Source organism: Otolemur garnettii, unplaced genomic scaffold (assembly GCF_000181295.1).
Source record: "Otolemur garnettii isolate 467f Iridium unplaced genomic scaffold, OtoGar3 scaffold00105, whole genome shotgun sequence".
Taxonomy (NCBI): domain Eukaryota; kingdom Metazoa; phylum Chordata; class Mammalia; order Primates; family Galagidae; genus Otolemur; species Otolemur garnettii.
The window spans coordinates 6,643,178-6,657,925 of record NW_003852500.1 but is presented as its reverse complement, the minus strand read 5'-3'; positions in this window follow the sequence as shown (position 1 = coordinate 6,657,925).

Below are 14,748 nucleotides of genomic sequence, written 5' to 3'. Positions count from 1 at the left end.
ACCCCTGCTTTTTTCTGGTTTCCATTTGCCTGTATTATACAAATCCATTCCTTCACCCTGAGTCTATTTTTATCCTTTAAGGTAAGGTGAGATTCTTGTATACAGCAGATATCTGGTCTGAGTTTATGTATCCAGTCAGCCAGCCTGTGCCTCTTTAGAGGACAATTTAAAATATTCACATTAATTGATAAGCTTGGTTGTGTTTTGGGTGCCATGATTTTTGGATGTCCAGTGGACATTTTTAATCCTTTTACCACTATGGAAGTTGGATTTTGTTCAAAAAATTTCTAGGTGAGTTTACTTTGGAGGTAGGGCATTGCACTGGTCATTGTGGAGGATGGGTCTGAGAATATCCAGGAGAGCTGGTTTAGTTATGGCAAAATTCTTCAACATGTCTATGTCATTAAAGTATTAGATTTCTCCATTGCAAATGAAACTCAGTTTAGCTGGATAGAAGATCCTGGGCTGGAAGTTTTTTTTTGTTTGTTTTTTGTGTTTTTTTTAAGAGATTGAAGGTTGATGACCATCTTCTTCTGGCTTGAAATGCTTCAGCTGAGAGATCTGCAGTTATTCCAATATTTCTCCCTTTGTAGGTGATGCTTTTCTTATGTCTGGCTGCTTGCAGAATTTTCTTCTTCATCTTAACTTTGACAAGGTTAATCACAATGTGTCTAGAAGATGCTTTATTTGGATTGAGTCTTGCTGGGGTTCTGAAACTATCTGCTATCTGAAGTTCTGAATCTCTTGCAATGTTTGGGAAATTCTCGAAAATCTCTTGGAGTAGAGCATCTGTACCTTTAGGACCATCCTCTTCTCCTTTGGAATTCCTATAAGACAAATGTTTGATCTTTTGGAGTGATCCCACAACTCTCTCAGGGAATGATCAGTCTTTGCTTTCCATTTGTCTACTTCGTTGAGTGTTTGGGAACATTCATAAGCTTTCTTCTCGGTTTCAGAAATCCTTTCTTCTGCTCGGTCAACTCCATTAGTGAGGGATTCTACTGTATTTTGGAGTTCCTCAAATAACTTTCATTTCCTTGAGCTCTGCTATCTCTTTTCTCATTATGTCCATATCTTTGGTGACTTGGGCTTGAATTCATTAATTTCTTGAGACAACTTTAAAACTACTCTTTGGAATTCAATTTCCATCTTTTCTTCCATTCTATTTATCTTATTCGCAATCCATATTCTGAATTCAGTTTCTGACATTGCTGTCATTTGTCTATGCATGGCATCTTCAGTTGTATCTCCTTTGTCATTTCTTGGGGGAGGTTAATCTACTCTGGTTATTCATGATGCCAGAGTTCTTCTGTTGGGACCGCATCATGTTTATTTTTTACTATTTGGTTATTAGAAGTGGTAGGGTGATTGAATTGGGGTTCCCAGGTAGTAGACATAGCCCCATACCAAAGCTCTAGGCTTTGTAATTGTGGCTTATCTCCTACAACCTTACAAAGGCCCCTTTCAGACTTTTGGCTGGAGACTCCGAGGACCTGCTTGGTGAGATAGTGCAGGCTAGCTCTGTTTTGATGTCAGCCAACCTCTATCCTATCCTAAGAAACCACCCTATTAGATTTAAAGCTCAACTGTGAAGAGATACAAACAGCTGTGTTGCCCAGCCCCCACCCTTCAGTTCTTTTCCATTACAGAACTTCAAAGGTCAACCTCAGAATGTCCCAGAGTAGACAGCCCCAGACACGGGTTCCAACCAAATTGTCTCTGGCAGTGCAATCCCTGCCCAACAGAGAGGGATTCAAGGACAATTCAAAGCAAAGGAATGCAAAGCACAACTGGAGCTAGGGATCCACACTTCCACCTGCCAGACTCAGTCCACACTATTGTCTGCTTCTTTGCTCACAGGCCCAGATGGAGCCAGGGGCAACACCCCCACCCATCAGTCTCAGTCCACATACAGCTGGCCTGTGGAGTAGGGTCTGGAGTAGTGCCTGCCAAACCAGTTGGAGTCAGGGGACCATGCCTCCTCTTGCCAGGCTCAGTCTCCTGCCTGGCAAGCCTCTGTTTGCAGGCTCTGTTGGAGTCAGAGCTCCGGGCCTGCCCTCTAATCTCAATCTACACATAGCTAGCCTCTGCTTGTCAGACCAGTTCAAGTCAAGGGACCACGCCCTGCCTGCCAGTCTCAGTCCTGGCAAGCCTCTGTTCATAGGCTCTGTTAGAGTCAGGGCACCACACTCTGCTGGCAGGTCTCAGTCCTCACCTGGTAAGCCTCTGCTCACCAGCCCTGCTGGAGGCAATAGAGTATGCCCTGGCCCTCAGGGCTTGGTTCACACCACTGCTTGAGAGTTCTGTTGGAATCAGGAGACCATACCTTTGCTCTCAGGTTGCTGTCCACATGGGGCAACCACTCTCCTGCTGTGGGTGCTGTCAGAGCCAGGGGGTTCTGCACCCTGTCCCACCAGACACAGCCCAAATCAAGGGTTAACGTTACCACTGGCCCAGCATAGTCATAACCAGGGGACTGCTCCTCCTCCCACCGAGTGTCCCTTTCTTCCCACACCCTCTTTCTTCCCTTTTAGTCACAGATTTCATCCTGATGGTTGGTGGTCCACACTATGCCCAGGTCTCTTAGAACAAACCAAACACTCTGTGCTCTGCAGGGGCAGAACTTCAGACCACCATGCAAGGGGGAAAGGTGGACTGGGAGTTTGATCTTGTGGGGAAAAATATATCTGCTCAATTTTATGCCTTGTGGGGTGGTGTCTATGTTTATAAGTGGGACCTCCCTGGAGAAAGAGACCTGGAGTTTAGCAGCTCTCTCCAGCAAGGTAAAATGAGAGGTCTTTTGTTCCCTGCTCATTTGCACATAGCCTGAGGCAGGCCTCCTGCTTGGGGGAGGTGTCTCCTGTCCTCTAGTCAATAGGCTTTGTACCTGTAATTTATTTTCTTGAATGTTCTTCCTTGGAGGTACAGCTTGCCGAACTTCTTTCTTGACTCAGCTGCCCATCGTTGGCTTCATAGAATCTGATTCCATCCAGTTTTTCTTCATTTGCTCAGGAGCCTCTGACAAGGGTTGCTACCAGTTGGCCACCTTCTTATCTATTATTTTCAACCTACCTATGTTATTGAATCTTTTTTTTTTTTTTTTTTGAGACAAAGTCTCACTATGTCGTGTCGCCCTCAGTAGAGCACTGTGGCATTACAGCTTACAGTATCCTCAAATTCTTGGGCTTAAGTGATTCCCTTGCCTCAGCCTCCAAGTACCTGGGAATACAGGTGCCCACCACAATGACAGGTTATTCTTTTTGTTGTTGTTGTTATTGTTGTCATTGTTATTTAGCAGGCCCTGGCCGGATTCAAACCCAGTAGCCCTGGTGCATGTTGCCAGTGCCCTAACCACTGAGCAACAGGTGCCAAGCCAAATTTCGAGCGAGTGTTTTTTCAAGTAGCACATACTTGTGTGATGTTTTATGGTTCATTATGGTGAACTGCCATTTGATTGATGTATTTAGACCATTTATAACTCAGATGATTATTGATAGGGTAACCCATAGTTCTGCCATTTTGTCTTTTGTTTTCTATTCATTTCCTCGGGTTTTTATTTCCCTTTTCTTGCCTTTCTGTGGATCACTTGAATACTTTTTAGGATTCCATCTTGAATTATCCATACCAATTGTCAGTGTATCTTTGTGTAGTTTTTGTAGTTCTTTCTCTGGGAATTATATTTATGTGAATCTTACCAATTCAAATAAAATGTGGAAACCTCACTTCCATTTAGGTTTCTTTATCTTTCACCATCACTTAGGTATCAGATGGTGACTTATAATTTTTGTTTCATCCTCAAATGTGATTTATGAAAATCATAAGAAAAAAATTCTATTTTATTATATAAATACCCATATTATATATACATATACATATTCTTACTTTTTCTGTCATTTCTTCTTCCTTCCTGATGTATCAAGATTTATTTTTTAAATATTTTTCTTTCTGTTTAAATAACTTTCTTTAGCCAGGCTTTACAATTAGGTCTGCTAAGAAAAAACTCCTTTAGCTTTTCTCCATGTAAGAATGCTGCATTTACTCTTTATTCCTGAAGGATGGTTTTGCTAATACCAAATTTATGGTGGATATTTCTTTTCTTTAAAGACATGGAAAATATTTTGCCTTTTCATCTATATTCTGTCATTTCAATTGGTGAAATTGGTTGTTTGCTTCTGGCTGTCTTCGAGATTTTTTTCTTTATGTTTAGTTTTTGAAAGTCTAAGTATGACATATCTTGGCATAGATTTCTGTGAGTTTATCTTGTTTTGTGTTTGCACAGATTCTTGGATCTGTAACTTTGTGTCTTCACCAAGGTTGGCACATTTTCAGCCATTATTTCTTCAAACACTTTTTCAAGCCTCCTCTCTCCTTTTTGCACTTTAGTGATATAAATTCGGGATCTTTAATTATTGTCCCATAGGTCCCTAAGGTTCTATTCATTTTTTTCCAATCTATTTTCTCTTTCCTATTCAGATTAGGTAAATTCTATCATTCTGTTCTCAAATTCATTGATTTTTTTTTTTTACTTTGCCATCTTCATTCTACTATTCAGCCCATTCCACAAGCTATCTTTTAGATTTCTGTTATTAAAATTTTCTATTTATATATTTTTATAATATAGAAATATATTATTCACATATTATAAATTTCATGGAAAGCTATAAATTCAATTTGGTACCTTATAAAAAGTTATATCATTTTACAACTTCTAGTTTTTTATTGAGATTGCACAGTGTTTCTTTTGTTTCAAGAGAATTTGTTACTGATTATTGAAGCATTTTGTAATCAGAGCTTTAAAATTATTGTTAGATAATTCCAGAGCATCTAAGTCATCTCAGCCTAAGATTTCTTTTCTCATTCAAGCTGTAATTGTTTTTTGGCTTTTAATATATGAGTGATTTTTTTAATGTTTTCTGGAATTATATCTATTATGTTAAGAGACTCTGGGTTCTAGTTAATTTTTTTTTTTTTTTTTTTTTTTAGAAGGCAGGCATGCTGTTTAGGTTAGCACCCAGGCCCTAGCCTTCTTTAGGGTGCTGTGGTTCCAAAGGCAGTTTAATTTTCAAAGTCCACGAGTGTTCTTTGTTTTTTTGTTTTTTTGGGTTTTTTTGGTCTGCTTGGTTACCTGTGCCCTAAGGGCTCCTGCTAGTCTCTGTAGATGCTGTTTGAAAAAGTGGAAATGTCTGGGTCCAGTGCCCACCTGGCCTGTTGTCTCCAGTGGGGAGGGGAGGATTTGAGAGTCTCAGGCTCTCAGTCTTCCTGAGATGGATGCTTGCCATGCCTGTGTACCTTTCTTTAGCTCAATCTGTCCACTGGGTGTCTCTGAGTGGGGAAGGAGTCTACTGAGGCAGGTCCCTCACACGCCTTTGCCCTCTAGCAGCCACGCATCTCTGCTGGAAAGGAGAGCCTCAGGCCTGGCAGGAAGGAGAGGAACTTCCCTGGCCGCTGATCTCCAATAGTATCCAAATCAGTTTTCCTTGAGAATAGCATCACTCTTACCTAATGTTGCTAGAGGGACTTCCATTAGATACTGGAGAGGGATGAGTGATCTATGGGTCTGGGTGGCCTTCTTCTGCTGGTCAGGAATGCAGGACACCCCATGCTGTGCTGCTCCCCCAGGACCAGGCCCCAAACCAACTTGCTTTCTACTTCCAACTCTCAGAGTCTCATTTGGTTGTTTCTTTGGGCTTTATAGTTGTGCTTGGCCAAGAGGAGCAAGAAGAGCAAAGTCTATTTCATCTTGCACAGATCAAAAATCTAGCCTTGGTTACGTTTACCCCCTCTCCTCCTCTGCCTTTCTTATCATTTGCGATATTTGCTGAGGTTTCTTGACTTTTTGTAAGACAGGCTCTTATTTAGATTTTGTTGGACACAGAGAGGTCTCCCTGGCTTGGGGAGGCTAAATATAGAAATGCATTAGGCTATTTTTTATGTTATCACTGATCATAACTGTCACACAAGTATCTTGTGTGAATGGTTACAATTTATGGCATGGATGTCAAACCACAGCACCAAATAATTTGAAAGCCTTGTAGACCTTCCCCCACAACCCTGGGACACAGGAAGAACTCTAACGATCCAACTCTGAAGGCAGATTTTCACTTCACACTTCTGTGTCTTCAGTGTCTCTCCATCCTTCCTCAGAACCTTGGCCTACAAGCCACATGATCTTGAAATCAAGGACAGATCCAGGGCTACCTATTAATGGGTCTTGTAAAAATATTTACTCTGAAGATGCTTACAGGAAAGAATCCTGGGATCCCTGTTCTAGTGCAGTGCTCTCCAGGGGAGAGTACACATGAGGATCCACTAAAAGAAATAAAATTCTGTATTTTTTTAAAGACAGAAATAAAAGTTGACTGATATTTTATGGATTGGCATGGCATCTTCTCTCAGTATAAGGACAGTAACGTGTCACATGCCACATCTGGCATATTTGGGCCTTCTGAGGAAAGCCACAGGGTCTCCACACTGAGGAGGGTGCTCCATACTGAGCAGAGTGTGGTGCCGATGCTCCCATTGTTCATGTGCTCACAGCAGTGATCTCATGCTGGCCTTACATGCACATGGGTCAGAATGTTAAAAGATATTTTTTATAGGATAATCTCATTATGCTAATGCAAGTATAAAATAAACACTTATCAAAAATTTTCCTTAACTCCTAAGTTAATGAGGCCTATCCATGAGATGTTAGAACTGGTTCAAAGGAGCATTCAAAGAACACACATATATAGGCCATCAGAAAATGTGGCTGAAATGAATTTCCAATTAGATGCAGGCTTTGTCCTCAGGGCAATAATAAACTACATTTCACTGGACATAACCATTTTGCATTTCTGTAGAATAGAACCCTTTGTAAGTTTACCAGCTTTTTACAACACACAGAGTTGTAAAATAACACAAGGATAACGAAGACTTGCATGAAGCAAGACACTCAATAATTTTTTCTTGCCCATTTCAAAGTCTTTTACAATTTTTCCTGGCAAATAAAATTATATACCAAATTATCTGGTTTTAAACAAATTGATGCTTACAAGGATTAAAACTCTGTGGATGGAAGATACCAAGCAAGAAACAAGAAAATGTCAGAGCTGACATTTCTTATACTTCTCAGAAGAGATCATTATGGGCCATATTAGGAAACAGAACCATAAAGACACAATTCTAAGTGGCGCAAAGTTAGCCAAAAATTCATCAAGATGTGGATTTAAAATATGATTAAAATATGTTGTCATTAGCAATGAACTTTCAACCAAGTATGTGTTGGCCTTGAGAAATAGCTATCACAAGACATTAAAAATAACTGTCTCTTACCTCATTATTTCCTATTTTATATATGCTTTATGTTGGGGTATAATTTATAAATTTACAAATGTTAGGGGTATTTGTTCCAAATACTCTGTTTGTTTGTTTGGGGATAGTGTTTGTTTGTTTGTTTTTACTATTGATAAGAGATCAGAGAGTTTAGAGACCATGAATCCAAATGGCCTTGGGAGTCCAGCACAGAAAAGCAAGCATTTTAGAAGAAATAAAGGTAATAAAAGCATTCAGTGTAGACAGTTAGACTGAGGGGACTTGGAGTAAGGAAAACAACAATGAGGTCTGCTTCATGGACCAGCCTATGGTGCACCAAATTCTGTTTCAGAAGGTTCTTCTGGATCTCTGCATACAATGAAATGCTTTCTACTGAATAGAATTTGAACTACCTGGGTGATCCCTTTTCTACTGTGACCTGGTGTGATGATCAACTTTATGTGTCAACTTGGAGGGTGTTTTGGGATGAGATTAACATTTAAATCTGCGAACTCTGGATACAGCACACTGCCCTCCATAATATGGGTTGCTCTCACCTAATCAGCTGAAATCTGAATAGATCAAAAATTGGCATTCCCACGCAAGCAGGAATTGATCAGTAGACAGTCTCTGGGCTTCACCTACATCGTTGGCTCTCCTGAGTCTCCAGGCTGATAGCCCACACTGCAGACTTGGGATTTGTCAGTCTCCATAATTGCATGAGCTAATTCCTTATAGTAAGAATATGTAAATGCACACACACACAAACACATGACATCAATTTCTCATCTCTGGAAAACCCTGGCTAACACCCTTGGCCCAAGGAGGAGTGAGAAGCACATAATGACCATCAGTGCAGGCTCAGAGTGAGACTGCCCATGTTTGCATCACAACTGCATAGCAGACCACTCTCTGGGGGTCATAGGGCAAGCCAGGTCATTTCACTTTGCCTTATGGTTTCCTCTCCTGTAAGTTGGGAATGACAATAGTACCCTATTTCGTTCCTTTCTGTTGCAAAGATGAATTTAATTAATAAAAAGACCTATTGCTACTCAGGAGGCTGAGGTGGAAGGATCTCTTGAACCCAGAAGTTGGAGGCTGCAGTGAGTTATAATTGTGCTACTGCACGTCAGCCTAGCTGACAGAGAAAGATCCTATCTCTTAAAAAAATTATAAATACTTATAAATTTAAAAAAGACTTATTATAGTACCCATGGCATATAGTTCATGCACAAAGTATATTAATTTTTGTGATTACAATGACATTTCCCCTAAAGTTTAATTTTATAATGATGAATTATTACTTAAAATGAATGCAACCCACTGGAATAACCCATTTTCTCAGACTGTGGTTTTTATTTTACATAGTAAGCAATGATGCAAGTATCCTGTGACTGAAACAACAAAAGATTGTTGTTCCAACCACCCAAAATCACAAGTATTTTATGTTTATGAATTAATCCAATCAGCTACCTCAAAAGATTGATTAGCCAGATTGATTATTCAGAATTAGAATTCAAAAGTCCCCCATCTGGTGACATTTGTGATTGTGGATGTCCCTTTGCAAGTCATCATAAGAGCAGTAGCTCTCCACTAAGGAGAACACCACTTCAGGTCAATAGATGGGCAAGACCCAAGCCCTGCCTTCTGGCTGCCTACACTCTAACATAAGGCTGAAATGATACGCACAAAGTTGCTGTGACAGATGACAAACAATCACGTAAAGGGTGGGTGGCTCTATGTGTTCCAAAATGATGAGCTGAATTAATGAAACCGGCAAGTGACTTACTGAACACTAATTGTGTCCCAGGTACTAAGCAAAGTGGTAAAAACTTTCTAGTTTGTAATCAAGACTCCAACTTGTAACTGTTGGCAATTGGTTTCCTTTTATCTCTCTTAGCAGGTCACTACATTTTTATTTCAAATCTTCTCCTCCTATATTACATGGCTTGCCTTGAATTAATCCAGCCTATGTTCATAATGCCCTTTTAATTTCTCAATCCATGAACTGTTTGTTTGGCTGAAATCTGTTTCATGCATCCCTTGGATTTTTTCCTAAAATGTGCCTCAATTTTTGCACCAGTTGTGATCTTCATGAGGGCAGGGATGGGACCATCTGGATGCTTAATGTTTCCTCTTGATCCAGCTATTGATGTGGGTATGCACTGCACCTTGCATTTCCTTAGGCAAAGTATTTGTTTCTCTACCTGAGAAGTGAGGATTTGAAGTTTCTGTAAGAGAATGGGCATCTTGAGAGAATATCTTATTCGCAATTCCTGGTAATAAACATAAAAGCTGGTCATAGTCTCAATGGCATTTCTCATCAACATATTGGTGCAAACCCAGGCACAAGTTTTATTTAGAGCAGCGGTTCTCAATCTGTGGGTCAAGACCCCATTGGGAGTCAAACGACCCTTTCACAGGGGTCACCTAAATACATCCTGCATATCACATATTTACCTTACAATTTGTAACAATAGCAAAATTACAGTTATGAAGTAGCAATGAAAATAATTTTATGGTTGGGAGTCACCACAACATGAGGAACTGTATTAAAGGGTCGAAGCGTTAGGAAGGTCAAGAACCACTGATTTAGAAGGACTTGCCAAGATCACCGCAGCATTTACAACATTTTTTTTATCAATTAGACATAAATACAGGATACAATGTGGTTCTTGCTGTAAGTGACACACACAGCTCTCATTTTCCCAGAGTCCTTCCCCAGATAGTCAAAATTAATTGGAGATGCTCAGAATAAGATGACACAGGGGATAGTGGCAAAGTAGGTGATTCCTACAGGAAGAGGATCCCACTTGTCTTCAAAAGTGGGCAGGGAGAAAATGTTCTCCAGATGGTTCTGGACCAGACAGTAGAAATCATGGTCCAGGTAGCTTTGCCATTTACAGACCACTTGTAAGAGTTATATAGAAACTTGTTCTTGGATTTCCCTAAACGAAGCGTGCCAAGTAATGTCATTTCATTGTTGTACCAGTTCACTCAAGGACAAGAATACATGTTTTTGCCTTAAGGAAAAAGATAATAAAGGTATATATTAACCAGTGCAATGTAAGTGTTTCTAATTCAATATGAAATCAGCACATTGTACCTCATAAATACATTAATGTATACATGATCTATGTGTTTATGGTTTAACAAAAAAGAATCTAATAAAATAAATAAATATTCATAATCACTTATGCACATTCATCATAAGTTGTTTTCAAACTAATTTTGACGACTGAATGTTAAGAAATGTGTATTGGTAGGTGGCGCCTGTGGCTCAAAGGAGTAGGGCGCCGGCCCCATATGCTGGAGGTGGTGGGTTCAAACACAGCCCTGGGCCAAAAAAAAAAAAAAAAAAAAGAAGAAGAAATGTATATTGGCTAACACAAAGAAATATTGATCCATTAAACCTGTAATTGCTCCCATGGTATGTTTACCTGGGGAAAATCAAATACTAACATGTTCAAGAATGCAGGCAAGCAAGCACCAGCAGATGACAAAGCTTTTAGAAAATTTCACAGGCTAACTATGTTAAACTAACAAAATTTTATTCACTACCGTAGTTTTGTTTCTTCTCCAAGTTGAGAAAATACCAGTGGGGTTTGATTTTAGTCCTTTATGTTTATGTGTTCTAAAGAATCACATGTAAATCAGGTACCATGAGACACGATGACTTTCTAATGGGCAATTCACTTTTTAAAAGCATGGCTTACCAACACATGAAAAAAATGCTCATCATCTTTAATCATCAGATAAATGCAAATCAAAACCACTTTGAGATATCATCTAACTCCAGTAAGATTAGCCTGCATAACAGAATCCCAAAACTACAGATGTTGACATGGATATGGAGGGAAGAGGACACTTCTACACTGCTAGTAGGAATGCAAGCTAATACGGACTTTTTGGAAAGAAATTTGAAGAACACTCAAGGAACTAAAAGTATATCAGACTACCATTTGATTCTGTAATTCCTCTACTAGGTATATATCCAGAAGACCAAAAATCATTTTACAACAAAGATATTTACACCAGAATGTTTATTGCAGCCCAGTTCATAATTGCCAAGACATGTAAACAGCCCAAGTGCCCATCGACCCATAAATGGATTAATAAATTGTGGTATATGTATGCTATGGAATACTATGCAGCCATAAAAAGATAGAGACTTCACATCTTTTATGTTTACCTGGATGAAACTGGAAAATATTCTTCTTAATAAAGTATCTCAAGAATGGGAAAAAAGTATCCAATGTGCTCAATACTGCTATGAAATCAAAATACAATTACCTATTCTTTCATACTAATGGTAAAACATAATTATAGTCCAGAAAGTAGAAGGGAAGAACAGGGAGCGAGGAGAGGAGAGGCAGAGAGGAGGGAAGGTATTGGGGTGAAACTCACCTAATGTGCATAGTGCAATAGTACATTTCAAAACTATTAAGAAAAGAGTATAATCTTACCACAACAAATAAGTAAGCAAGGTGATGGATGTGTTAATAAGTTTGATGCAAGCATTTCAAGTTGTATATCAAATCACTACACTGTACCCTGTAAATGCATCAATGTACACAGTTATGATTTAATAAAAAAAAATAAAAGAGAAGTTCTAAGAAGGAGAACCAAATCAAAGTGTTTTCATTCTTGAATTAATGAAAACATGACTGTGGTTGGTTTCTATGAAATTTTGGAAAATTTTCAACCACTGTTACTTTAAATACATCTTCTCCTCCACACTCTCTCTTTCTTCTGATATTCTAGTCCTTATTTATTGCACTGCTTGACATTTTCCTATAGTTCTTGAATTTAGCATTCAATTTTTGTCTCTCTCGGTATTTCAGTGTGGGAAGTTCAAATTATCTTAGAGCTCACTGATTTGTTGTTCCTCAGCCATATTCAGCCTCTCTGAAACCAACAAAAGCATTCTTCACTTCTGCTACATCATTGTAATAGAGTTCTAGCATTTCTTGCCTTAGAGTTTCCATATATGTTTACATTACCTCTTTATGGAGCTGGAAAATATTCTTTGTCTATGTTTTCTGCTGGAGCCTTTAATCATAGTTATGTTGGATTTTCTGTCTAGTAATTCCAAAATCTGCTTCATATCTGAGTCTGGTTCTGATTCCTTTATCTTTTCAGATTGTTTTCTTGCCTTTTAGTATGCCTTGTAATTTTTTCCTGAAAGATGGCCATGTTGTATTAGGTAATAGGAACTAAGGTACATGGGCCTTGGGTGTGAGATTTTATGATAATCCAGTAGGATTGTGTTTAATGTTCTCTGCAGCTGTATGTGCCAAAGTCTTCTAATTAATATCTGTGTCTTTGTTTTTGTCTTTTCTATTGACCTTGGGATTCCCCAGAAACTTCTCCACAAATAGCGTGTGATCCTTGCAGTTCCTTCAGCTGTTATTATAATAAAACCTTGTTAGTATGGTGGTAGGTGTGTGTTTTGCAGGGAAGGGGGAATATTCCATAATCTTAGGATTAAATTTCAGTCATCTGTGGGCTTGTCCCTGGCCTGGGCCCTTCACTAGTGTTTCTTAGCTTCCCTCTTCCTTGTAAGATAGTAAAGCTGCTGGGGGGTGGGGGGTAGTGACTAAAATTAGAGAAATGTCCTTTTCCCAGATAGGGTAAGACTCTTGTAAAGTCTATTATCCTGGAGAAGACCTTTGTTTTAGAGAATGCTTTGGGCATAGGTCTAAATGGTTACCCTTCCTCTCCCTCTGTCAGAGCAGGAGGGAATTTTTCTTGTTCTTTACCATACAAATATGGTGATATTAGGAAAGGTAAAGTCAACAAAAGTGGGAGACTACACACACACACACACACACACACAAGACTGTGCCTATAAGAGTTTCTCACTCACCCTATCCCACACTGTTTCTAGCAATTCACCAGAATTGCCATTTCAGTGTTCCCACCAGTGTATGGGTCCAGGAGCTTCTGCTCTGTGTGAGCAGATCTTGGCTATGACTCTAGATTCTTGAGTCCCTTCAGATTCCAGGATGGCAATTTGCCTTGTGACCTTTGTTCTCTGATAGATTCAAGAAAAGTTGTTAGTTTGTAGTTTGTTTAGCTGTTTCTTGTCATAAGGATAGAGGGGACAATTTCCAAACTTATTACATGTTGTACATCCCCCGTGCTCTTTTTGTACATAGCTGTTCACACACACACGTATACACAAACACACATACACACACACATTCCTATCTCCACATGAGTAAATAAAGTCATATTAAAGGGGAAAAAAAGAGATTAAAACACCAGATGCAGGAAGATGGTTAAATTGGGTAAGTATAGGGTCAACTTATACATTGAACACAGTAAGAACAATAGGGCATAGGGCCAATGATAATGTTAGTCCACAAAAAAGTTTTAATTTTAGTTTCTTCTATAACAAGAAGAAAAAAATTAATGATAGTAATAATAATTAATGATATAATGACAATAATGATATAATAATAATGAACTCAGCTTGAATTTACTTAAAAAGCAGTTGTAAAATAAAATAATGAATGCATGCATATTTATATATTATATATGTGTGTATATATATGTATGTGTGTATATTAACATAATATTTAATTTTAAATCACACACAACTTATGGCCACCCTGTATATATATAAATACACAATTTTTAACAGAGGAAGAAACCCACAAAAATAAAGTACTTAGAGCACACCAAAGTCTGAACGAGATAAGTGAAAGAATGGGGTGAATGATAGATTAGACTATGGGCAAGGTAGTAGTTTTTCTGTTGGATAATGTCTCTTGGGTGTTTATTACATTACAAAAAATATATAACCAACTAATTGTGTGAATGTAAATAAAAGAGGGTCATGAATTGACCAATGATGATAGTGTGATGAATCAAAAATTATATTGCACCCTTGAGGTGAAGGAAGGGATGGATAGACAGATAGACAGATATGTAGAGAGACAGAGACACTGGGAGGCAAAGAGACAGACACTGAGGAGAATCAACTCAGTGGGGAAAAAAGCTGCAGATTATGTGTAAAAGAAGGAGGTAACATTCTAATTTTGTTTCTGTTTGCTGTGGTCATGTCTACCTCACTACAAAATCTTAGGAAGGCTGTCCGCAAGGACTGCCCATTCTGAGCCTGGCCTGGAGAACGACCCATCTCTTCCATCTGTAACTCCTTATTCTTGTCTTTTGATTTCTGGGTTTACTAGCCAATTGTCTGTCTGTTTCAGCCCCCCACCAACTTCAGCCCTGCTGGTATCTGTAGCCCTAGCACCCTCTGCTCTCCTGACTGTAGGTTTGCCTCTGTATTTCAACTCAAGCATTTGTCTCTCTCCTGAGTTACACTCCACACAAAATTGGAGATCTTCTTCAGAACACCTAGGTTTCAGTGTCCTGCTTTGTGATGTTAACTCCCAGTGCAGTCCCCTGATGGCAAGACATACACAGGCAAGACTTAAAAATGCT